The sequence below is a fragment of the Cydia amplana genome, chromosome 8 (assembly GCF_948474715.1).
Source record: "Cydia amplana chromosome 8, ilCydAmpl1.1, whole genome shotgun sequence".
Taxonomy (NCBI): Eukaryota; Metazoa; Arthropoda; class Insecta; order Lepidoptera; family Tortricidae; genus Cydia; species Cydia amplana.
In genome coordinates, this window is record NC_086076.1 from 15,789,409 (window position 1) to 15,816,698 (window position 27,290).

A 27,290-nucleotide genomic window follows, 5' to 3' on the forward strand; every position below is an offset into this window, starting at 1 on the left:
AACCGGTTTCCGCGAGGTGCTATTCCTTAGAGTAATTTCGGAGAGCGCATGTAATAATTGCCCGAAATTAAATAAAATTTTTCACAACAAAGAAACAACGGGGATGGAAATTTTATACTGAAATTGCAGATTCTGCGGGAAGGGAAGGCAGTTTTCGTTTACATCACAATGTTTCGGTTTAATGGAGAATAATGTCGGTTGAAGAGATCGTGTTGCATTCCCCGTTAATATTGAATAATTGGATTGAATTAAGGTCTAAGGTATACGATTTATACCACATCGGTGGCAAACAAGCATAAAGCCCACTGCAACTACAGAGGTGTTACATGCGCGTGTCCGTGGGTTTTAAAAATAATAATTATTGTTTTAATGTTTATAGAGTACATGAAAATCAAAACAAATTACATTTTTATAGTCGAATGAGGCTCATATATAGTATCTGACAAAACTTCAGTAAAGACCTTACCGAATCATTACCGAATGCCAATGAAACACCAGTACTTATTATAAATGCCGAAAAAAATTACAATTATTTCGCAACGGACTTTCGATTAATTGCATCGTGAAAATACTGGAATTAATTAATTAATTATTAAATCGTTCTACAAAAACAAAACTATAACACGTCCGACTTTATGAGGCGCATTTATGTTGGATTCTTATTCCATCGTTTTATACTGAAACGTTTCTCCAATATGTCATTTGAATGAACGCGATACGAAGGGCCTTCATATCAGAATAGCTGGAATAAAATATCCATGACATGAAAGGAGAAGTTTGCTTAGATCAAGATGAGCGAGAGCGGTCCAATCCCATAGATTGTGGGTCTCGACGATATGTTGACGTGGCTAAAGAAAGGAACTTCAAAATCTTTTCTTATCGATGCGTATTCGCTTTCTATTAGTAATATTAAATAATACCGTAGCCAACATTGCTGAGGAGTTATGGGCTTTTGATAACTATGTGTTTTTGAAAACCACAACGTACCTATATCGAACAGTTCCAAAACCAGATAATATCGTATTTTATTTACTTATTTACACTTTATTGTACAAAATATATACAACAATGTAAAAATGGCGAACTTAATGCCTAATTGCATTCTCTACCAGTCAACCGTAGGGCCAAACAGAGATACCTACAATTTCAGATATTAATTTACTTGCCTAATTCAACTAGTAAAACACAATGGAATTATGTTTAATCTGTTAAATTAGGTACTCGATAGTGTAAAGTTATTTTTATTTATTTTATTTTAATATTTCAAATAACAAATTGCACCTTACAACTTATATGTACTTATGTCTCAACATCTTACTTAATGATAGAATACTCTTTATTGGTACACCTCAGTAAAAAGAAAAAAATACAGATAATTTTAATAACAAAACTTCCGTGAGACACAGACATATTAAATATATTAAAAACGGGTCACTCACGTATTTTAAGTCGAAAAACGCTCGACATGTTTCACTCCGTGCCGAGGAATATCATCAGGAGCTTATGTTTTTCGACTTAAAATACGTGAGTGACCCGTTTTTAATATATTTAATATAACAATTGATTAAATGTAGTAAGAAAAAACTCTAGTTATATATGTAAGAAATCCGCAACGCAGGCTTCGTCCGGTGGCTACAAATGCAAATCAGCAACACGCTTCGTCCCAAACATACCAAGGATGATATCCGCAATAGGCTTCGTCATTATAAAATCTAAGTTAAACAATATAACCGTCACGAATCGTACCTGGTTTAAATGCCCCCACGCTTCTTACTTAATTGAACTTTTGTATCAACAGTTGTTGCTCAGAAGCCTGTTTGTCCCGTCTGTTTGTATACAAGTATACTTACCATTAACGATGTCTGCTCTTACTAAAAAGAAAATATGGAAATTGTAACGAAGTAGTGCTATCATTATGGCTACACGTGTCAATGTGTCCTCTATTATTAATAAGCTTATTTTACGTTGCCTCCAAAACTACAATCCTTATTGCTGAGAGAATGAAAGAACGATACATTGTTTATTTCAATATGTATATTACTGGTTAAAGTTTAGGGTAGCGCAATTGTACCTAATGTCGTTTAAATAGTATACTTAAGGGGACGGTATATGACGTTTTCGATTTAGAGCTCACTTTGTGCAATCAATTTGTTCAAGAAATGTTTAATAACTGCATTAAATTATACGTAAATTTGTTCACGAAGAAGCCGTGTACCGGCTCTTCACGGCATAATATTTTTTATTTGCTGTAATTCTCTACAAATCGACACTAAAAGTATCCAAAAATCAAAATATGGAGTTCCGTTTGAGCAACACGCATTACAGTTTCGCCTTTAACAGTAATTGAGTTGTTGTGTGATTTTGAAAGCTAGATAACTAAACTAGCAAATTATTATCTACTTATATTTTTACTCACAAATACAACACAGAAATTCAATCCCAAATGTAAACTTTCGTACAATTTCCATACATTGACGACATCACTCAAAATTCTTCTTCGAGTCAGATGGCCGCTGGCCTTGGATCGAAGCAGACGTGTACGTCGTCGTAGCTCGTTTTTAACATTATTTAGACATTTCATCATATACGCATACGAAAATGTATACCAGTAGATAAATTGTATTTCAAAAAATAGGGTAAATAAATTTATTTAAAATTTGATTTGTTGTTATTTACAGGTCGTAACGATCGAAAACAGCAGTAAACTATCCTAAAACAATACGATTACAATTGAATTTAAGTAACTTGTTCCTTCAAAACCCGCTTAAAATGAAAAAAGTTTAAAGACTCGTTTTACTGATTGGGATTGATTTTCATTATGCTGGTATCAATTTTGCGTCATTAAAAAAAAGTATATGCCTTCTGTACGTCAATGACATTTGATGTCAATTGTAATCTTGTATTTACGTTAGAGAATATTATATATTCATTTAAATATTACTTACCTATTAATACGAAGCGTAATTCGTTTAATACCTGAAAGTCTTAGTGTCTACACCTACTTTGTTGCCGTTCGTTCCGTCTATATGTGTGCGATTACGTGCTGTTCTCAATAATCAAGAAACAAGCCATAATCTTCAAGAATAAAATAACAGCAAGACCAGTATTTAGTACTAACTAGTTTTTGCGGATTTGGAGACAAGAGATGAAGCTTACAGGCTAATACCGCTGCGGTCTGGTTATTGTTATGTGTATATATCGAGTATTATATAAATTTACTATAAAATAACAATGTTTTATTTCAATGACATTATGTGCGTAGGTATGTATGTTTCGGTGATTATAAGAATTTTGTCCACACAATAATTGTGCAAAGCAGAGACTGCATCATGCTTTCTTTACGGTATAAGCGGTATGGTACCGTTATTATTTATCAATACCGGTTCGTTTTGAAGGTAAAACTATACCGGTTGAAATACAAAGTACGGTACCGGTATAAAATTACAGCAGGGACAACCATTTTTATAGGCGTACAGTCAGCTGCAGAGAAAAGGTACGACCAGATAGATAATTGTATGCAGGGGTGGTACCTTTTCTCTGCAGCTAGCTGTACCTAAACCATCATTGACCGAGCGTTGGCGAAGGTCTCCGTTTCAACTTGGGCAAAAATGCTTTCGTATGTCCGAATTCTTCTCCTTTGCATATCACATTTCTCAACTGATTCTCGTGAAAATTCGGTAGTCCGATATAATTATTCGGTTTCTTTTTTTTGAACAATTTAAAATAGGCAGAAATTGTCATAAAGGACTTAAGCGCCAGTAGGGTCTGTGACACTTAAGACCACTGCGATTATTAGGTACTTACTGGCCCCTATTTCACCACGACCACGGTGACAGGTGCGACAGTTGTCGACATCACTGTTGCTGACGTCACAGGCCTCCATAGGCTACGGTAACCGCTTACCATCGGACGAGCGATGTGCTTGTTTGCCACCAACATTTCAATAAATAAATAAACTCCATTATATTGCCACTAAAAAATTCTTATTTTGCGAAGCTAATGACAATTGTCACAAGAAACACGGCAACTGTATCATAATTGCGACACAGAACTCATTTCCTGTCAAGACTTACCGAAAATTCTTTGAAAAATCTTGTGACAATTGTCACAAGATTTTTTCGCGAGAGAAATGTCTGTTTTATCCGATATAATTAAGTTTTTTTTTAATAATAGGTACAATGACGGTGGCAAACACGAATACGGCCCGCCCGATGGTAAGCGGTAACTGTATTATTAAATTGTACAACGGGACTTAATCGCGTATCTAAGTTTTAAGATTTACCTCCGACGTTTCGAGGACGGCGTTGTCCCCGTGGTCTCGGAGAAGACTGGCTTAAGTTGACATCAGCATCTTCTAACCGCGCGAGTTTTTCCCGCACTTGGTCTTGTTTATCCGCTTGAACGTTTTGCGGTTCCGTTGTACAATTTAATAATGTGTAAAAATCGTGAAAGTTTAAATCAGTGTTAGCGGTAACTGTAGTCCATGGATGCCTATGGCGTCAATAACAGTGATGTTTTTGTCGTACCTGTCACCGTGGTGAAATAGGGGCCAGATTACGCCGCGCCGCGTGGAACGTGAGGTGCATTGGGGTAAATGCATACCATTCGCTCAAGGAAAATAATCTCCCTTATAAGATCACTCGATCAGATATAATACATAATTATAAGTAGGTGAGCAAAAATGTACCATAACCTAACTCAGAATTGTATTACATAAATACATATACAAAAAATAGTTCAACGCCAAAAGATTAATGGAAGACCTATGTCCTATAATAGGTGAGTTGGTCTTAAACAAAAAATATGCAATAAAAATGTGTAACTGTGGAACCCATAGTGAATCCTACTCGTACATGATCGGTTTTTATATTATGTACCTATAAGATATTTTCTACTTTATACTTTATAAGTGTACCTACATAATATTTACTTATAAGCAGTTGTCACGTAAAATATTTGTAGATTTTTTTGGAAGTATGTGTCACATCATCATCATCTTCCTCGCGTTGTCCCGGCATTTTGACACGGCTCATGGGAGCCTGGGGTCCGCTTGGCAATTAATCCCATAAATTGGCGTGGGCACTAATTTTTATGAAAGCGACTGCCATCTGACCTTCCAACCCATAGGGGGTAAACTAGGCTCTTATTGGGATTAGTCCGGTTTTCTCACGATGTTTTCCTTCACCGAAAGGCGACTGGTAAATATCAAATGATATTTCGTACATAAGTTCCGAAAAACTCATTGGTACGAGCCGGAATTGCAATTCGCACGCTCTTACCGCTAGGCCTCCAGCGATTTTTTTGAAGTATGTATAGCACAAAAAAAAATATTTAGAAATGTAACATTTAAGGTAGGTAATTAAAATACGGTATAAACATTATTGGAGAAGACTTGGAGGAAGTGTCATAGGGATCTACATTCGATGCGTGGAAAACAAGTTCTTTTGTCTAATTATAATCCATCGGCAATCACGCGAGCGCATAAAACGAAAATCATTTTTTTTCACTCCCTAAAACTCCCTTAACCTAATAACAGTAAAACAAAAAATAAAATATAGAGGGTTACCAACCAGCCAAAGAATTATAAGTAGATATATGCACTTATCCCAACGCACCTCACGTTCTACTCTGCACGGGGTTCATTGCCGCTTCTACCGCCGTAAGTAACTATCAACACCTACATTATCAAGGCTACGATCGAAGATAATCGCTTCAGCACTGAAATAATACCGGTGGAATACCGGTATAATATTTTTTATTTTAATTGTATTAATTTAATAGTGAAACAAAAGGCGAATATACCACATAAAAGTAAATCGGTAAAGATATTAGGGGTACATTAGCCAACACTGTTTCCATATATTTTCAAATTTTATTTTGTCCGCCTTAATTAAATTTTGCACCCTGCCGGAACTTTATTTATTTAAATTCTCATTTAATTGATTTTGAGCCTTATGAAAAGTCGTATAGAGTAGTAAATAAAATTTTACATCTGACTTAATGACATCTGGTTTTATTCGGTTTAACTTTAGAAAACGCGTATCTCGACAAAGCCATAATGTAGAAAATTGTCAACAACCAAATGAATTATTAGAATTTAAATACGTCACGTGTGACATGAACAGACAAGGAAAGCAAGATTAAATGTATTGTTTCTCTTTCTTCTTTCAATGGAACGCTTTTCCTAAAAGGAGGCCACTAAACTCAAAACGCTATCTTAAAAAAAAACTTGATGGGTCAGTGACCTGTCTTAGTAAAGTGAGGTAGTGTGCGTGAAGTGCGCTTGTGTGTGAAATGGGGTAAATTGACAGAATCTGAAAATTTACCCACCTCTACCGTCACATTAATAAATAGGTTGCTATCAACAGATGTATCCAAAGATAATCCACACAATGTAGTGATGAACAATATTATCACCACTTTAGATGTATAGGTGATGCACATTATCAGCGTGATAAATATGGATAGGCCTGCGATAATACAGCTAGTTCTTGTACCTACTTGTTTTTGAGCTAAGCGACGGACTGAAAAGCCGATGTACGGAGGTCTGGCAAAACTACAACATAGAACAAACTGCGAAAAAAAATGTAGGTACCATTATCGTAATGCTGATCTTTTCTGCCAACGATACTAACCAGACCAAATGTTAAAAGTAGCATATTGCTTAGAGGTAAGAAAATACGAGCATTTGACGATAGAAATGAAATATCACTTCGGCATTTATGACGTCATTGGTTCTGAGAGCGGTTCTGATTTGAAAAAGGACAAAAAGTCCGTACAAGCGGGGATATGAGGAGTCTAATAATTTTTATTGCTATTTCACGAGCTCGAAGTCGGATTTAACTCTGCGTGTGTAAATTATGATTTAATTTAATAACCTTTGAATGCGTACACATAAAACGTTTTTATGTGGGACAATATACTTTTCATTAATGGTCGCGTGTTGCTCATGGGATTTTCAACTTTCGGGATCAACTTATTTGATGGTGTGATTGAATCTTTTGCGAGGATTTGCTTGGTGAAATATATACTTGGTCAACCAAATCTTGACAGTAGAAAAAGGCGGCAAATTTGAAAAATGTAGGCGCGAAGGGATATCGTCCCATAGAAAATTTGAATTTCGCGCCTTTTTTTACTGACAAGATTTGGTTGACCAGCTATAAATTCCGATAGGCACAACGTGATCGTGCAAAATACAATAAAAAATCAGCCAGTCTCATTTACATACATACAATTAGCAACAAATTAAGCAGTTTTGTGACTCCAGGCTCGTGCAATTAATTTAATTTTAATTAAATATTAGTTACTAACATTAATTAAATAAAGCGAGAATTTGTAAGGTATAAAGGTTTATAGAGGTGACTGAACAAAAGAAACGAGTAGTAAATACGAGTAATAAAATGTAATCGAGAGTCTCAAAGAATTTGCTGTTTGAAATTCTCTTGAAGGGACCAGAAAATTGTTAAAATAGAATTTCAAAAGTATAAAGGAATTGCACTTAGAACTAATGGATTAAATACAAAGGTTTCAAAGCCACTAATTACTAAAAATACAACTGAAACAAGAGCAGGGGAACACGAACAATTTTTGTATTTCTTAACTTTGATCAATGTGTAGGTATTTCCGGTTATATTATATAAATGCGTGTGCTCATTAAAATGTTCGTACATGAAGGATAATATTACGTATAAATACATACAGGCTGGAAAAATTCTAGAGACTGAGCTGAAAGGATAGCGTTATCTAAGTGATCTACAATCGAGTTATTATAATTGTAAAGCTGGATTAAAAAGTAAATAAAAGAAAATCATTAGAATGAAATATTTTTATACCAGTGACAACCCTACACATTATTTATATTTTAAAATGACACATGTCTTTTCATTCATCGTATCTACTTGCTAGGGTTGAAACATAAAGATTTTTGCACTAATGTTTAACAAACTGTATCTCAAAAACGGTTAAAAATATTAACGTGATTAGAAAGTGATAAATAAAGTACCTACGTAGGCTAAACAATTCCCGGTTTGCATAAAATTCCCTCATTCTGTTCCACGTGATATAGGTATTGGATAACAACGAACATTTGTTATTGGGGAGCAATTTTTATATAGGAACGCGATAGAACTCAAAAACACTAAGCAATCGTTTTAGTTTACATACCTACTTAAATAATTTGCCTTCCTGTTATTTTTTACTCTTTATCAAACAACATGATACACAAGTTCTCAATTGCAAATCCAAGGATTAGCATAAAAGCACAGAATAAATAATAGTACTAAGTACATAAGACTCACTCTCTAACAAAACGCGTATGTTACGATCAGCACAGATATGGCCGCTAGGTGGCGACAGCGCCACGCGCGGCTGGCTTTCCCCAAAATTGGGGCCGAACGGATGTACTTTTAGCTACCTGTAGCAAAGCGACGAAATCGCGGAGTGAGACACGCCTGATAAAAGTCAATCCAAATTCCTAAAGTGCTAGGACTAGGACTTAATAACATCTTCACTTATAGGTTTTCTACACGACGATCTCAAAGGGTTCAGGATCTGCCACATCCGTCTCCCGCCAAGAAGCAAGTAAGATGTCGAAATTAACGATCTCGATAATATTTGCCGGCTCCGAGCCACCAGCGCGACTCGTTATTAATTGCACCAATTTGTTCCATGCTTATAACCGGCATTTGTCAAGGGCCCACCCGCTACGAATGATTTTCGCACTAACTTCATAATCGATATTCGCAAGTGTCGATTGTCGAAACTTTTTGGCCCAACTTCGATATTAAGACCGTCTCGAGTCATTAATAAACTAAACCGGCACGTTCCTCCAATTTTAGACACTGCAATTACTTTATTAATAAACGTCTATCAAACTAATTTTCTACACGAGGCTCTAAGTTTAAATTTGTAATAAAAAAAAAATCTTAAAGGCGCAATTTAAGTTTTATTCACAAGGACTTTATGTAGATTATAAAAATTCTTCAACAATATATTCTTGACGCAGTATGAAAGTTGAGAATAGTGATAACTAGGAGGCAAACCTCTTAGCCCCAGAACAATATAAGGAGACATTACTCCTTGTCACAACTCTACTTTATAGGGAAAACAGCGGCGAGTTTGCAAGAACAAAGTTAAAGTAGGGGCTGGTAGGTTTCTTAATGAATAGAGACGTCAGCCTTAACCGCTCGGCGCAGCTCACATAATCATTATTATGAACTTCGTCCACTGTGAACTAATCTTGTCAATTTGACGAAAGTTGCATTTTCAATACCCACTAATATTTATGAATAGGTACTGATTCTTGGCGTGTTAATTGTTGAAGTATAGGTTGAGTGAAATTGTGTATTGGGGGATTATAGGGTCGATTTTATATTTAGAGGTTTCATTTTTCGTTTACATGTAGAGCCCTTCGATCAACACGGAAGGGATGCGGCATTCGCACTATTTCCCCTCTGCCTAGGTACAAGATCAACTGATCTAGCGCGAGTAATAAAACTAGTTGCGCTCGGATTTTTAACTAGACCGAGTCCAGACGCGCGAGTGAACACAGCAGCAGAAAAAATGCCTAATTGCTCGGTTTTTTGTTGTAAAAAAAGGTCGGGGCCATCAAATTTACAAAAAGAAGGTGTTACATTTCACATGTAATATTTTTTTTACATGTCATACGTTTAATTACATTTAAACACAATTATTATATTTTAGTTTCATGTAATTGCTGGATTTTTCGATTTTGCTCGCCCAGTACAAATTGCGGATCGGTCGAGCAACAAATCCGACTTCTCGTCTCTCAGAAAACAATAAAAGTCTTTGACGAAAATGTGTTAGTGTGCGTGTTGTGACACTTGTGATTCGTCCGTACACAAAAACTGATCGAGGTGTGCAAGATTTGTCTGTGTAGGGTGTCATTTTCTATGTATTTGCGTCGTCATTACAGATTGGATTTTGTATGTAAGTGTGTGAGAAGTGCGACTGTGTGCACGTTCCCCCCCGCGAAAAATGGCAGAATGATTTGAATGTCAAGATATCGCTTGGGCCTATCCCTTCCGACGTGTCGGAAGCCCGTGTTGAACGAAGCTACAGCCAGTATTTATATTATACGAGCTCCAATATCAGATCTGCTCAGATTAATTTATATACAATTATGGCACAATAATTATAGGTACCTAATCAATTACAGGTAAATATTAAACAACAAGCAAAGCTTGAAAGATTTAAACGATTATACGCTACAAAAATTTGCAAAATATATCACGTGTCTAAGTAAAACTATGCATTAACTTAAACCAGTCCATAATAATACAGTCTAGGCAGTGTCACAGCGGCCAGATTTACTACATTGTTAGCGCAAACTAATCCGCGCTTGAGAAAAGTTGGACTATAAAATTAAAGCGAAGCAGCGGGGGAGACAAAATGCACCATTTAGACTTTCATTTGCACACAAGGATTCGTTAAGGGTGTTTCTTCTGTGTCTAAGTACTAAATATAACTGCGTTATGAATGTCCATATTTCTAGAACCAATCAATGAATAAGTAGTAGGTAAAATAATGCACCTACCTATTGTCTAGCATGTCTAACTGCCTTTTGACATTTGGTCAGTAATGACTTTTATGTACATACAAGTAATCTGACCAATAGATAAATTATTATACCTATCTATTTACCAACTCGTACCTACATAAACGTAAAAATAAACTGTGTTCTGTTTTAGCAGTAAACAAACCCGCTTCCATTTGTATATGGACTGATTGATACGATTGAATGCTATTAAAGCATGACATCGGTTACAAAAATATGCTACGAACGAGTACACAGTAAATATTCACCAGACCGTATTAACGCATCGATTTTATTTATTTATAACGGGTTTAAATTACGCGTTGTACTAATAGGTACGAACTGAGAGGGATAAAAACGTCCGATCCCTCAGTTGTGTTTTTAAATCTAGTTTACTAACGTCTATTATATTTAATGATATTAATACATACAATGGTACCATCGACGACACATTTCACTGAAAATGGTTTAGTCCCGGCCCTTAATCATCTGCCATAATGTCGAGTGTTCGTATTGTGCAACGTCTAGAGAAATAAGTGCAAATAAATATTATAGGTCAGTCTCACAAGACATGGAAAAACTTATGGTAATTTTTTTTTAAATTTGAATCACGTTTAATTATCAAAAATGTAAATTGGTAAAATTCTTACCGACGTTTTGTGACATTAGAAACCCTGCTTTAATATTTATTGTTATTACATATATTGTTTCAAAATAATTCATCAAAGACAATTCGCAACGCGGTCCCAAATAAAACCGGCCAATAAGCCGTTTGCAATCGATATCACTTGACTCTCCGAAGACAACAAATAGGTTCTTTATATCAAAGTAGGAAGGTAAAAATTCCCCTTCTCAATAGGCCGTGCGGAATCTAAAGCGATCGTAATTCCGGCAGGCAATATTCTGCTTTTTCATATTTTCCTTCTGCCTGGCGAATGTATCGCACCCGATACACGGCCGCGATTTCGTTTGTTATTTTGAGCCCTCTCACGCCACTCCAATTTACTACATCGACACGTGAAGCATACGTTAATCAAATATAAGGAATTGCTCCGCTTCTTAACTCTCGAGTACATTATAGATTTACGATGTACTCGATGAGCAGTCGACGCACTTGTTAGTCTTAATGATGCTAGTGGAAGAACAAAACTTTATCACAGTATTTTCAAAGAGCTTGTACGAGACACGTACACGTATATACAATGTATAAAATGTATTAATTTTATTATCAAAATATTCTCAGACATCGTTAAAATATGTATTAATGGCGAGCATATAGATATAGGTACGCAAAAGATGGTAGCTTCAAAGGCAGTGCTGTGTTGACATTTGGCTCGGAGCGGGGCGGGCTGCCTCAGATATTTAGTCGCCGGTGGCGCTCCAAGACAAATAGAACCACTGAGATTTAAATACTTTTTCGTAAGTCCGTACCTACATTCCCACATTACGCCTTTGAAGGGTTGTGTTTGGGCTTCTTTGATTCGCTAAAATTGTTTTAGAAAATGGAAGGTTTATTTTATTGAGAAATATAAACGTTTTATTATAAAACAGACCAAGCAAAAGTAGTCACAACCATTAATTTAGACAGAGAAGGACCATTACGCCCTTAAGGACACATCCCATCACAGACCTCGATGACTCTCGACCCTTGTTCGAGTGATTACGTTACACAAAAGTATTACAGCGTAATCCACTAAAATCGGGAGAAAGTTTCGCAAAGTCTTTACACTACAAAGCATTTGGGCGGATAAAGTAAATGTGGGACCGAAAAACCGATAGTGGTCTGGGAGCAAAAACCTCGTGTCAAAATAGTGGCGTCAAAACATCGTGTTAATGGACTTACGGAGTGTAGTGCTCGGAAGGCTTTGCTGCAACATTAACCCTGTTACAAGTTTTAAATGGTGTTAGAGTTAAATAGTTGAAAACTTGTAATAAACGAACGAACGAACGAAACGTACACTCTAAATCTTTTGAAAAGGTGTAAGCGTAGAAGTACTCGTAAAATATGACTTTGAAAGAATTATAGAGAATAATACGTTTTTTTTCTTCTATTTAAATAACATTCATTTTTACTAACTCATAATTTCTAAACTGTTTGCAACGATGGTATTCAGATATCTGACAAAACACACAGATTAGTAAAATGTAATTATGTAAAAGTACCAATCTTTTGACATATCCGCGTTAGGTACGCAATAGTACTCATATACGAGTATTCAATACAATATTAACCAAGTCAAAGCATAAGTCGGAAATCTAAATTCCCTTAGCCAGATTTAGATAAGAGTATTATTTCAGATCGACCGAGCGTAGGTAGTTGGAACAAACACAACTAATGGCAATCTCAAATTTTGGGAGATTAAAGAGCTTATGTTCTTAAATCGGAGCGGGTAACGGAGTCGGACAAACACTTTGCCACTTCACAACGTTACCTGGCCGGGCAAGTGGTCGCGGGGAGACAAAGTAAATATGTCCCCGGTACGCGCCTCCCCACATTTTATCGGGGAGCGATCGGCTCACGGGTCGGGAAATGAATTTAAAACGTGTTTGCGGGTAATCTGTTATCGGTCCCTTGTCTCCTGCTTGAATATAGACGTTCGGACCGGCATTATATCTTTGCGGAGATTTTGAAACACCCACCGATATCGTGGACCTAAAGTTGAGTGCAGGAAAAATAATGGGATTGAATTGCATTTTAAGGCATTCAAACGAGGGTAAAATAGGATTCATGTTGCTCAGTTAAACATTTCGAAGATGAATTCTTGAATTGATCGTTTGCCGAAGCAGCTTGCTCATCGGAATTTTAATTAATTTATTTTTCCCCTGATTAAATCCTGACGTATTAAGTTATTCTGACTCAAACCTAATTGAATTTTAAAACACACTCGTAGCGTAATAACATGAAAAATAAAATAAAGCATACACAGAAAAACGCTGATTAAAAAATATAGCTTGCCACATCTATCGTATTATAACAACATTGTGTGAAATAAAACCAAATATGAGCAGAAGCAGGTTAATTATTTCGTCATAAGAGCTCTCATAAGCCACCGTACAGCGCTTTAGCTGAGCTCAGGGGGCCATAAAAGCAACATAATACGCGGCAAAGTAAAGATCTTATTATTAAAGTACGTATGAAACCGTCACAGGTAACATATCGTAAAGTAAAACTTGTACGAAAATGCAAGTATAGACAGGAGCCTCTCAAGGCACCGTTGGCACAGCCAATGAGCGCGATCTAAATCCACGTGGATTCAGCGTGGACATCGGTAAGGATTGAATACAGCAAGCTGGGTGGATTTCTATGGAAAATGCAGACTTTATGGCAGCTGAGGGATAAGTTTCCACTTGAAATTGAAGAGAAACTGAAAACGCTTCCTTGTCTCCCGCAGGGGCTGTTGCAACAAGCTGAATAAAAATTCAGGTGCACATAGAAATATTTACACACAGAGAATTCATGAAATTCAAATTCTTAATACACCTGTTTTACTAACACAAGCTCTTACTATCAAAAACATGTGTGAAAAATAAAAGTAACATGTAGATGCAGGTGAAATATTTTTACAAAAAATTATTCAGTAGCAAAGCGTTTTTTTTTTGGCGAAAACGAGACTAAGTCCCGGAAACGCCCATTTACATAGACGATGTAGACGCGATGGTGCGTGGCGACTTCAAATGGGAATTATAATACCAAATTGAATACAAAACTTTCCTTTCAGTACCGAGTAATGGAGAAGTCTATGCACCGGAACAGTCGAAAAGACAAATAGAACGAGAGACATTCGCTCTGTTAAAATAATAAGTGCTCGATGTCGTTTTGTGACAGTTCTATTGCATTTTTTGTAACGATAAATTTTTACGCTTTGATCTTTCCAATTCAAATAGGCTTTTTTCTCGTTGAATCAGAAGTTATAGGAATATTTCAAAAGCTTTAAGTGAGGTGACGGAGCGGATTTTCCTTTCCACCGGCTATATCGTTCTGATTGAAATGCAAATGAAATGGTGTCCGTTCAGAACGTATTTATTCTATCTGCCTTTTGGTTAATCTTTGAAATTAGGGAAGTATTTTATAAATTTATAACAGCTGCAATAAAATTATTGTAATACAATGTGTAACCGTCTATTACATTGTTAGTTATAATGTAAATGAGCTGCGACAACCTATTTAGAATAAATAGCATCTCAAAAGTCAATATTCCATTTTGTGTCTTGAGCTGTTTTACTATTCGACAAGGAGCCAGACTGCAGAAACATCGCTGATGAGTCGCTTTCAGTGTACATCGTTAGTGTTTTACTTGGAAATGACTTGCTGAACTCGCACTTACTCCAGACCACCTTCGGTGAGCTCAACAGAGTTGTTACCTCAAATCCGAACAAGTTATACAACGAAACAAGCTGCAACAAAAACATTTGCCTATGCCGACGTTAGTGAATTGTTCTCCCGCTCGTGACTGGGTAATTTCCATACATTTCAAGTTCCATCGCCTGCGGGACGTTCGTTCTTTTGTTGATAAATGTTTGACGGGAACTCCGGGGACGCCATTAAAAGTTTTTTCGTGAATAATTCGAGTTTACATACGCAAATGTTTACTCGTAAGTTTACCCGCTCTCACCTATTCGATGATTTCTTTCAAACTACGGAGTCGACTAACTAAACTCTTGTCTACGTGAATTGGGAATGACATAAGTACAACACACTTTGCGAGTTGAATAAGGTAACACCACCTCTACAAATTTGAGCGTTCATCAAAGAAGAGTGTGTAAAAGCCAGCCAAAATGGCATTTGTTGGTAGTGGTAAGTTTGGAGCAATAATTCACTGCAGGGCGCTCAGCAGATTGTCTGCTAGGTAGACAAAAAGCCCGCGATGTCACGAAGGCGAGATTGCGTGGATAAGCGAGCGTGCTCCGCTCCTGCGGGTTAAGCTTAGCTTTCACAACTTCTAAGTCTATCGGTTGCAAGTTTGTTCAAGCGGCGAATGTCAATACATGCAACGTTACAGGTTGATTGAAATAAATGGTTGTGCTAATTTTCGGACGTTACCGAAGTACTGTAGCACAAATACACACGTTAGTATCGAAGATGTCACGACAGAGGAAATAAGTAAGCTATTCGTACATAATATAAATATGTAATTGACATGGTAATTGTAAACCCTTATTAAGCAAATAAATAAATACAAATACAAATGATGCAAAAGGCAAGGACGCATTTTATCTCGTTGCTGGCTCCGCTTTAAATAATGTAAATTGTAGTTAATTTCCATAATTCTAAATATAAGGTAGTATAAAAAATGGTAAGGCAAACACATCCTGGTTCACTGTTAACAAACTTAAAAGTTTCTGATATCAAAGTACGAAGTGCAGTAGTGTTTCCAGAACGATAAAGTAAAATACCCGGTTAATCTCTAGAATGTATTTAAGAAGTTTCTGGTATCAAATTGCTCTTAAGTGCAGCAGTGTGCCAAATAGCAAAAATGGATAAAGCTTTTTAATCTCTCGACGCCAAGTTTATTGTGAAAAAGTGCCCTGGAGTATTTTTATACTTTAGGAAATGTAAACTGGTACTAATAAGACACTGAAGCAAAGAATCTTTGTATTAATTATGTCACTTCAGTAAAAATAAAACAATATATGAAACTATAGAACAAGTTTGCAATCTATAAAATTTCTACGGCAATTTTAAGAAAAGTAGGGTATATTGATATTGTGAGGTAAATTTGCCAAGTATTCAATTAAGAGAAGTTAACGAGAAGCGCAAGAACTCGAGGGATTTGTTTATTAGTTACTTACCAAAAGGAATTACTAGACTTGTTAAGCAAACTTTACTTGTGCTAATAGTCGTTTTATCATTTAGTAATAATAATAATAATAGGTTAGGTTAGGTTTTTTATAATATGTTTATAAGTATTTTGTATTGTTTTTGTATTTTATTTTTATATCCATATTATAAATTAACCTAACTTAAGATGATAAATAAATAAAGAGAATAATAATAATAAAAGAATTAAATATTAAGTGTTGTAATAAAAAAAGCGGCCAAGTGCGAGTCGGACTCGCCCATGAAGGGTTCCGTATTTAGGCGATTTATGACGTATAAAAAAAAAACTACTTACTAGATCTCGTTCAAACCAATTTTCGGTGGAAGTTTACATGGTAATGTACATCATATATTTTTTTTAGTTTTATCATTCTCTTATTTTAGAAGTTACAGGGGGGGGGGGGACACACATTTTACCACTTTGGAAGTGTCTCTCGCGCAAACTATTCAGTTTAGAAAAAAATGATATTAGAAACCTCAATATCATTTTTGAAGACCTATCCATAGTATGGGTTTGATGAAAAAAAAATTTTTGAGTTTCAGTTCGAAGTATGGGGAACCCCAAAAATTTATTGTTTTTTTTTCTATTTTTGTGTGAAAATCTTAATGCGGTTCACAGAATACATCTACTTACCAAGTTTCAACAGTATAGTTCTTATAGTTTCGGAGAAAAGTGGCTGTGATATACGGACGGACAGACGGACAGACGGACAGACAGACAGACATGACGAATCTATAAGGGTTCCGTTTTTTGCCATTTGGCTACGGAACCCTAATAAAGGAGGCTTTATGATTATTTTTGTGTTATTTATAAGAACAAAACGCTTAGTCCATTATTATTATTTTCCATTTCTTAGGTCAATTTAATTAATTTTGCGAGAACTATTTGAGTAAGCTATAAAAAGGTTTTATTTGTGGCTATAAAGCAATTTCATAGTAATTGGTTTGAAAAAGATTCAGTTTTTCGCATGATGAAAAGAAAACATTACTTTCAGAAACAATAAACGTCATATTCACATTAGAGCTAGCACATTAAGTAGCTGGATCACATCAAAGGACGACGCAAATCGAGGGCGTCCGTATCAAGTCTCGTACGACAAATTATGTGCTCGCGAACAGATAGTGATATTGTCGTCCCAAAAACACTTTTCCCTTGTTTTCTCACGAAATGGGGAAGGAAGAGCTAGTTCGGGAAGACAGCTTGATCCGGCACGCGGCCGTTTGAGGGGCAGCAACAAGTCTAACGCCCCTACGTTTGAAATCAAACTTTATTTTGATAGCAATAGAGATGGCTTTAGCTAAAAGGGTTAAGAGATAATAAAAGAATTCATACGTGCTTAACGTATGGCAAGACGGCGGAGAAGAGAGAAAGTTAAAGTGATGGAGCGTAACTGGCATTAAGTAAATTGTTTGTCAAAGAAACACGAACGTTTTGGTTCGTTATATAAATGTAATACGAAAAGTTTAGCGTAAGTATATTGAATTGCATTTTGCTTATGATATCGGAACATATGTTTTTATAGATCTATCGTACCGGGTGCTCAAGAAATTGTATGTCAAGGGAGGGAAACCGGGAAAACTGATTGTGCATCCCCGCTTCATTGTACCGACTGTCGTCGACGCTCGATATAGACGAAGGACGGGCACTTGCTACAAGAGAAACTTATGAAAGGAGAAGATTTGGGTAAAAAATGAAACTGCGGTAAACAATAGCGACGCGGCGGTCGCAGGCGTCTGGACAAGTTTTCAATAACAAAACTTAGGCCGGCGGCAACTTAAGAAACTTGACTGCGGTCCGATATGCTTGTCAACTAAAAATACACTTTTAAATGCAAATTAAATGTTGCTGAAAGAAAATGGGAATAAAAAGCTAGCGATAGGTGTTTGTATGTGGCGAGAGGCGGAGGTTTGGGCTCGCCGCTAGCTGAGTGGGTTAAATGGACCGTGGACGTGGCTAGGACCGTTGCACTTGTTGCAATTTCTCTCCACTCCACTACTTAATTGTAGCGAGTGCGCCCTTACATTCACTATAGACGAATGGCGTTAATTTCGTCCGAGAACGTAACGTCCATTATACTAATTGCGAGCCACATTTCGTCTAAGCATCTGGAACTCCAGCGGTGTATACTCGGAACGAACTCGAGAAAATTCACAGAAGCCTACAGGCAAAAGTGGAAGGGAACTTTGGTAATATTCCTAATTGAGCTTTTAATGAAATTAAAAGAGTGAGGACACGTCGTGATTCAAAGGATTCTGAGTCCCCGTTAGCGAGAAATACTCTCAGATAAATTACTTAGACGGTTCGGCGCGCATACAAATCGACCCGCGATTCTCAATATTTCACGGCTCGACTTACGCTCTGCTACTTTGGTGTTTATGAACGTTTAGATTTATTTAATTCTACACTCGTATGTTGCCAATCTGTGTAGGTACTTACATACATACTCACGACGTTATTTATGATCAGAAAGTTGGACGCAGCATTGATTCTTCTTTTATTCAACTCTGAATATAGATCTAGAACTTACTGATGAAAACTCATGTACAGTCAGCAAGGGCAAGGGCGTATTTGACTTGTCTGTCGTATCATGTAATCACATATATTACACTTTTGTAAAATCAACAACGATATGATGAAATGAGTAGTTTATAGTATCCCGCGAGTTTTCATATATTGTAATTAGATTATTGTAAAAATTTGTAGTGCTAATTGTGTGTGCTGCTAATAGAACAAACACGAATACTGTACCACGGCTGTCGACTGAATTAACATTTAGAATAGAATAGAATAGAATAGAAATAATTTTATTCGTGAGCACAAACACAAAATAGAAACAGATGTAACAGATATAACAGAGATATAACAAGAGATGACAAGAGATATAACAGAGAATAAAAGGATAAAGTGCCACGAAATGGTCTCATCTCAGCATGTTGCTGGCGACTTCCAGCGCTGATCTTCCGATGAGACCATCCGGTGAAACAATCACGACAGGTAACATGAATACAAAACAAAATTAATATATAACATACAAAAGACAAAGACAGCAAAAAGATAAAAATACATTACAATAAATTACTATGTACCTACAATGTTGGGTCGAACCCGTCTTGGCCGTACATTGCGCCTGACAGCTAGCGCCATGCGGCAACTATGCAGACTAAACTAAAAACTAAATGAAGAAGACAGGTCGATTTCATGAGCAACATCAATATTTTATCGATTTCACAGATTTAACTACGTACAAACAGACAAGTGATGGCGATTTCTAAAGTAATGTGCCATGGCAATGCAGAGGGAACGTAATCTAAGTGGTAAGTACAAGCAGAAACTACAGGCAGCTTGTATCGTGTAAGCAGGTTTCCTGGCTAAGTTGGTGGCTAAGTATACGTACATCCGAGTTACGGTTAAAGATTCTTTATTCTCATAAGAATTACAAATTCACTTACATGAGAACATTATAAACTAAAATACATTTTCAAGTTAAACTAACAGTGCAGTTACTAATAAAAACATATGTAGGTAAGTTGACAATCGGCATGCAAACTAGTTCTGTTGCTGTGCGGCGGCGCATCGTCGAGTGCTCAGCGATAAGGAGCTAGAGTAAACATTAACGTATAACGTATTGGATGCGGCATCGGTATAGGCCTAGCGTTTAGCTGTGTGTGTGTGTGTGTGTGTGTGTGTGTGTGTGTTATAAAAGTATTATATAGAATTGTTGTATATTGCTGTTTATTTTATTTTGTATATTTGTGTATTTTAAGGTATGAACTATATTTACTTTTTATTATGTTTATATATATATATATGGGTCAATATTTATACTTCTAACATGCTTCTAACAAAAGAAAAATATAAGAAATATGCATTTAAGTTTTCGCAGTAATATAAAGATTAAATATGTTGGCAGATTATTTATGTAATAAGTTTAAATTATTTAGTATGTGGTATTTGAGGTATTTTTTGAACCGGTTCATAGATTTTAATTCTTTAATATCCCTTGGTAATTTGTTATATAATTGAGCACCTTCATATACTAGACTCTTCTTCCCGTAGTTTGTTCTATTATGGTGTAATGTTAGATGATCTGCATTTCGGAGTTTTATTCTTTGGAATTGGTGCTTTTTGGTGAAGGTTATTTGTGTATGTATTCGTTTTTCGAGAATTTTGCGTATTAGCAGGCAGGTATGATATATATATGTTTGAGTGACATTCATTATTTTAGTTTCAGTGTAAATTTTTTCAGTAGGTGTGAGAAAGTTATAGTGAAATAAGGTTTTAATAAGTTTATTTTGTGCTGTTTGGATCTTCATTAGATTTGTTTTGGCGGCAGTGCCCCATACCTCAATTAAATATTCAATATGTGGTTTAGCAAGAGAGTTGTATATCAGATATTTTACTTTGTGCGGTAAACATCGTGCAATACTGCGAAGCGCTCCTGTGAGGGAGGTAAGTTTAGCTTTAGTTTTTTCTATATGCGGTTTCCAGGTCAGTTGAGAATCTAGAATCAAGCCAAGATATTTTTCCTGTGTTTTTTGATTAATGACTTGTCCATTTATTGATGGTGGAGGAAAGTTGCTAATTTTTTTATTTATTGCTGAAAAAATTACATAGTTTTAGAGATGTTTATGGTAAGTAGATTCGCCTGGAACCATTTGTTTAATAGGTCTAAATCGTTTTGTACATTCAACATAATATCTTCAATAGATTTCCCATTGTAAAACAGACTTGTATCATCAGCATACAACGTCAAGTCCCCAGTCAGTCCTATGTCTTGGATATTGTTGATGTAGATCAGGAACAAAAGCGGGCCCAGAATTGAACCCTGCGGGACACCATATGTTACGAATCTGGGACCGCTTCTGCACTGATCTATTTTTACAACCTGTTGTCGATTTTCAAGGTAACTCCTAAATATATCGTATGCTTTGTCTACTATTCCCAGATGGTGTAACTTTTTCAATAGTATGTCATGGCTTACTGTATCAAACGCCTTTCTTAGGTCTATAAATATTCCTAGTACGATTTGTTTTTGATCAATTTTAACTTTTATTTTTGTGACAAGGTCTATTGTTGCAGAGAGGGTATTAGCTTTTGGTCGGAAACCATATTGCTTCTGCGAAATAAAATTTTTAGATTCTAAGAATTTATCGAGACGCGCATAAATAACTTTTTCATAAATTTTTGAGACGGTTGGGAGAACAGAGACGGGTCGATAATTTCCAGGTTCCGACTTTTTACCTGATTTATAAATTGGGGTAACTTTTGCTATTTTTAGGCTATTGGGGAAGGTACCATTTTCTAAGCATTTGTTAATACAACATGTAAGTTCCTGGACTACTATAGGACTGATACATTTTATAGATTTGGCGGTGATTTCATCTAAACCGGAGCTAGTATTCGTTTTGAGATTGTGTATTATCTTAAGTACTTCATCTTCGGTAGTTGGTTGTAGGTGTCTAAGTTTATCGCCTTTGTCTACATCGTAAGATTGCGTATACATAACTGGGATTTTGTTTGCTAGAGAGAGGCCGATCGTAGAAAAGTATGTATTGAATTCTTCGCAGATTTCTATTGGATCCGTCACAATTCTTGAATCCACTTGTAATTGAGCTGGGTGGTTGTTGGCTTTTATCCTGTTATTAGATAGACAACTAATCAGGTTCCACATTTTCAATGGTTTATCCGTACATTCTTTAAAGGCTTTGTGATAGTAAGTCTTTTTTGCTGTTTGTATACTTTCTGATACCAGTTTTCTTTCTTCTTGTAACTGCTGTCTTAGGCTTTCGTCTGTGTTGTTTGCTTTGTATTTCTGCCACAATTTATTTCTTCTGTCTATTGCTCCAATGATGTCTTTATTAATCCATTCCTGTCGCGGTGGATTCAATGTTTTAAGTTTTGTTACTCTACTTTTTTGCAAGCACACCATTAATTTGGCCTCAAAAACATCATAAATGTAGTTATCTGTGTCTTTTGTTTCTTGTATGATACTATTTAGTTTAACATAATCTAATGCTTTATACTCTATTACTTTCTTTGTGGGGGGCTGGTATTGTTTAATCTCGAGGTAAATTTGTTTATGGTCTGCCATTGCTGAATCTATTAGTGACATTTGAAAATCATGATGTTTTAGGTTTGAGCAAATATGATCTAAGATCGTATTTGTCGTTGATGTCTGTCGCGTACTATGTTCTTGGTCTATTTTATTTAGAATTGTGATGTCATTTTCCTTAAGTATTTGCTTGTAATCGTTAGTAGCACTTTTTGGATGTAGGATGTCATAGTTGAAGTCGCCAAATATTAATACCCGTTTTCTACGCCTCAACTGACGAGAATATTCTTCGAGAAAGGAGTTCGAGTTTGTTCGTTCTGGTTTATATATTGTAGCGATATCCAAGGAAAATTTTTCTATGTGAACCCAAACGAAGTGGTTTTCATTTATGCAACATTCCTCAATCAAATTGTGTTTCAAAGTGTTGTGCACGTATATCGAGACCCCTCCGCCTCTGCTACTGTGTCTGAAGTTGTAAAAATGCGAGTATCCTGGTAAGTTTAGTCTTTTGGCCTCCTCTTCATCTTTTATCCATGTTTCTGTTAGTGCAATTATATGAATAGTAGCGTCAAAGGATTGTATGACGCATTTTAACTCATCAAATTTACCTGGCTTGATTATACTTCGAACATTGGCATAGAAACATTTAAGAGATTTTTTACTTAGCTTTATTTGTGCATAGGAAGTGGCTATGTGGTAAGAAATCCGACCGCCCGATGAAGTCAGCACTTCTCTGTTGCTGTCATCATCTGGACGGTCGATGAGGATTTTTTTGTCTGTGACTCCAGAATTTTAGGGACCCCCTTTACATATCCAATGCGTAGGTTTGCCTCACCATCAGAAGTACGTTTTTGGAGTTCTACTTTTAGGTGTTCAAGTGCTTTCCGTTGTTGTGGGGTCTGGTCTGAGTAAATCTTGATGTTGTTTAGTTTTGCCTTGTTCTTGTTTCTGAGTATGTATGTAACCGTTTCCTCCGATGCAAAACACACTTTTATAGGACGTGATCTATTTTCTTGTATTTTTCCGAGACGGTAATGTTGTTTGGGTTCTGGACAGTCATTATATATTGATCTAGTAATTTTCACAATTTCACAATTCTCGTATTCCGCCTTTTCTACCACCGCCGGGTCCGGTTCAGGAATGCCTGCTATTATAATATTTTTTGCTCGTATGTTGCGTTCTCGGCATTCCACAATCACGTCTTCATATAAAATGTTTGATAGAGATGTGTTCGTTTGTCCAGAAGACGTTTTTAATGCTTTGAAATCTGACTCCAAGAGTTCTAGTCTTGTGTCGGCAGCATTGATGGTTGTCCTAAGGCTGTTTAACTCAGTTTTCATATTATTCTGCTCAACAATTACGCAGTCTATGCTTTTACGAATATCGGTGACTTGGTTTTTTATGTTATTCACGTTATCGCACAATTGATTCATTCTTTCGGTTTGTGCCTTGTTATTGTTACCTAAAGCTTCCATCATTTCCGACATTTGCTTTTTCAAATCCGCTAGGTCGGAAAGGATGTGGTCATTGTCGTTTGAAAGTTTGCGTTTGTTGCGGAAGGTGGTTTGTGCATTATCCAAATGATCTTGTTCAAAAAACAACGCCAAGTTCGGTTGCGATCCACTAAATCCCGGGCCTCCTACCGTAATCCCACCACCAGGCGGTGTGCGTTGTAATCCCGAGCCTCCCGCCACAATGCCGCCTCCAGGCGGTGTACGTTGTAGTCCCGAGCCTCCTGCCACAATGCCGCCTCCAGGCGGTGTTTGGTGTAGATGATGCATAGCTCCGTGGTCACTACGTCACTTCGAAGCGCGCACTCGTTATAAACGGACAGGTAATGATCTAAGCACCACGTATGTCGCTAATTTAAAGTGTAGTTACTGACATATGCGCAGGGTTCAAATTAGCTCGCCGTAAGTTTAAGTATTTTTTAAATAAATTGCAACGCGTCTGCACTGTGCGCGTAACCGAACCGAAGTCTAAAACGTTCCCAAATCAGCCGACGTCAGGCAATTTCGGTTAAGCCGTCATGCCGTAATTTTATTGCTAATCGTGTCACGGAAAGAATTTCCGATACGACACCGAGCTTCCGAGTCAGAGGTGCTGCGATATTGTCGTCGGAGACGCAAATAACAGGATCATAGGACACCTGTGTTCGGCGGGATGGCCGAGTCGCAGGGGCGAATCAATTAGGCCCTCTCTGAATTGCGTAACGGCCCTAGTTACGATCGCAGCGAGTCGCTCGCAGCTGCTTTTTGCTCATCCAACCTCTTGTTATTGCGCAATCGACATCCAGAGCCTCAGATTAAGATATCAAGTATTCATTAAAGCTTTCTCGTAAAATGTAGTTTTATTAAACTGGGACCCCGATCTAGGGAAGGGATCTGCGAGGATAGAACGCGGTTATTTACGTCGCTGTTAAAGTAATAGGAAATATTTTGTCGAAACTTCCAGGAAATGGCTTTTCTCGCGGCTTTGCTTGCGTAGATAGGCTATACAAGAAGTATTACTGCGGGGGTGTTCTTTGGTATAGATGATTTTACTTGAAACAGCACCCCAAAGTCCCCAAATAAGTTGAAGTGTGCAAAAGTAACTGAAACGTCCCTATTTATTCGTACGAACGTATTTGATGTTATTACTACACAGTTGGTATTACCTTCAATAAATGTATTAAACACGTGGTAGGTAATGTATTTAGGTATAGGTATTCGTTGTAAGTATTCAGTGTATCGTGAACTCGTATTCGTTGCTCACGAGTATAAATAGAAATTACATGTTTACAAACAAACCTAACAAGGCCGTAAGGTTGAAACCCGTGTTAAAGTTAAACTTGGTTCAAAAACGTATCTTTTGATAGGGGTCCCCCTGCGGTTGACCCGGCGATAGAGTTGCGTTGGAGCTATCCATTAATTGTGGTGGGTCTGCCCGCCTATAACTACCCGTCGCTAACAAGACAACATTTAGCTTTTTACCAGAATCTGAATTTTTAAGGTTTTTCAAGTGCAACTGTGTACTATACATGTCTATTTTGACATGTGACGGAGCGCTAGATTTGCTTCAGTCATTACCATCATCATCATCATCCTGGCGTCAATCCCAGCTATGCCCCCGCGCGGGGCGCGAGGACCCGGGGTCCGCCTTCCGACTCCTTCGTGTCCACTTTGCCCGATCTTCGGCGTCCCTGGTGGCGAGTCCGTTGGCACGCATGTCCTCCTTAACGACATCAAGCCATCGCTTCCTGGGCCGGCCTTTTCTTCCCGTACCGGGAGGAGGCGGCATGGCCCGGCATTTGTTACCCACGTAACTTGCCGGTCTGCGCGAGACGTGGCCATACCAACGAAGGCGGCACTCTTGCAGTTTGTCAGCGATGTCACGGACGCCAAGACTACCCCGAATGTGGGCATTTCGGACGCGATCCTTGCGTGAAACTCCGCACATCCACCGCAGCATCTTCATTTCCGTGACACGCAGTTCCTGCTTGTGCCGCTCTTGTAAAGGCCAAGTCTCGCTGCCGTACAAAAGGGCAGGTCTAATGATGGTCTTATAGACCTGTCCCTTCAATTTAATCGGCATTTTGGGGTCACAAATAACCCCAGTCATCTCCCGCCATTTGGCCCAGGCAGCGGATATTCGGGCTTTGACGTCGCTGTCGATGTCCCCGGTAGTGCTAAGTACAGATCCTAGGTACTTAACTTGATCCGTGCGCTTGACCATGTCCCCGCCTATGCGGACGGGTAGAGGATCTGTACTATTGCAGGCCATGTACTTCTTCAGTCATTACCATGATGTGGGCAATAATAATCTTGGGGTCAGCTTTTAAAATCTAACTTTAAACGTCGACAAATCAACCACACAAACTATTACAAACTAAAAACTCTGGATAAATTGCATGAAAATATAATGTTGCTAAATAATTCGATAAATTCGTTTCTTGGATACCTATCTTTTCATTTATTAATTAATAATACATATCTTAGTATTCATTAAGTTTTAATAATGTAAGCGTAACGTACAAAATGTTTCCTAGTAAATTAATTTCAGTAGAAATTTCATCATGTTTATTTTAATTTACCTACGTAATTTAACTCGCAGGTCCGAATACTTTGGGACGCAATCATTATTTTCAACTGTGCTAAAACTCATAATATCGACTTGGCGTGTTATAATTTTGCATTTTCTAGCAAAATTTTGTTCTCAAGTTATGACATTAAAACTTCTCAGACACGTTACAAAGAGACTGCACTGGATTAGACGGATTTTTAGTATTATAATATATTGTATTAAAACTTGACGGTTTAATAATAATGCAATTTTTCAGCTTCAAATATAATTAAACTGTTCATCAATCGGGATTGTAGCAACTTATTAAGTTGATCAACCTGAATTAATTAAAATAGCTACGCCCGATTTTTTCTAGGGTTCCGTACCCCAAAAGGAACCCTCGGTGGGCGAGTTTGACTTTTAAGTTATGGAGCCCCAAAAGTGTCCCACATTTTACAGGTAACACCAAAAGGGAAAAACCGAAAAAACGCAAAATTAATTAATCCAAATTGAATCGTCAAGCCAACACGGGCAACTTTTGGTGCGTCCCGTAGATTGCGGCGTGGGGAACGCTTTAGATTTAAAAGTCGTAAGTGCCGTTGACGAGTATGGTTTTACGCCCTATAAGTAAGTGAGTTGGTGTCGTGTGTGAATTATTTAGAGGCGGTCAGCGGGAGCTACTGACTGGCAATTAATGAAGAGGCCCTAGCCGTTTGTCAATGCGGCGTGGGGGCAGCCGCTCCCAAGCCGGCACCTATCTGTTCCTTGCCGTTCTCCTCACGGCAGTCCACGGAGTGTATTTCCATTTGTACAAGATTTGAAA

At 37.2% G+C, this 27,290-nt stretch overlaps 1 protein-coding gene and 2 long non-coding RNA genes across 13 annotated transcripts in view; 2 read left to right on the top strand and 1 right to left on the bottom strand.

Annotated features, from left to right (window-relative positions):
- LOC134650357 (uncharacterized) overlaps positions 1 to 27,290 on the top strand; it is a 483,167-nt gene that overhangs the window by 220,723 nt on the left and 235,154 nt on the right. The gene's annotated exons all lie outside the window — the stretch shown is intronic.
- LOC134650355 (uncharacterized) overlaps positions 1 to 27,290 on the top strand; it is a 355,978-nt gene that overhangs the window by 219,468 nt on the left and 109,220 nt on the right. The gene's annotated exons all lie outside the window — the stretch shown is intronic.
- The window catches only part of LOC134650195 (polypyrimidine tract-binding protein 2), a 669,692-nt gene that overhangs the window by 79,454 nt on the left and 562,948 nt on the right, over positions 1 to 27,290 (bottom strand). The window lies entirely within an intron of this gene.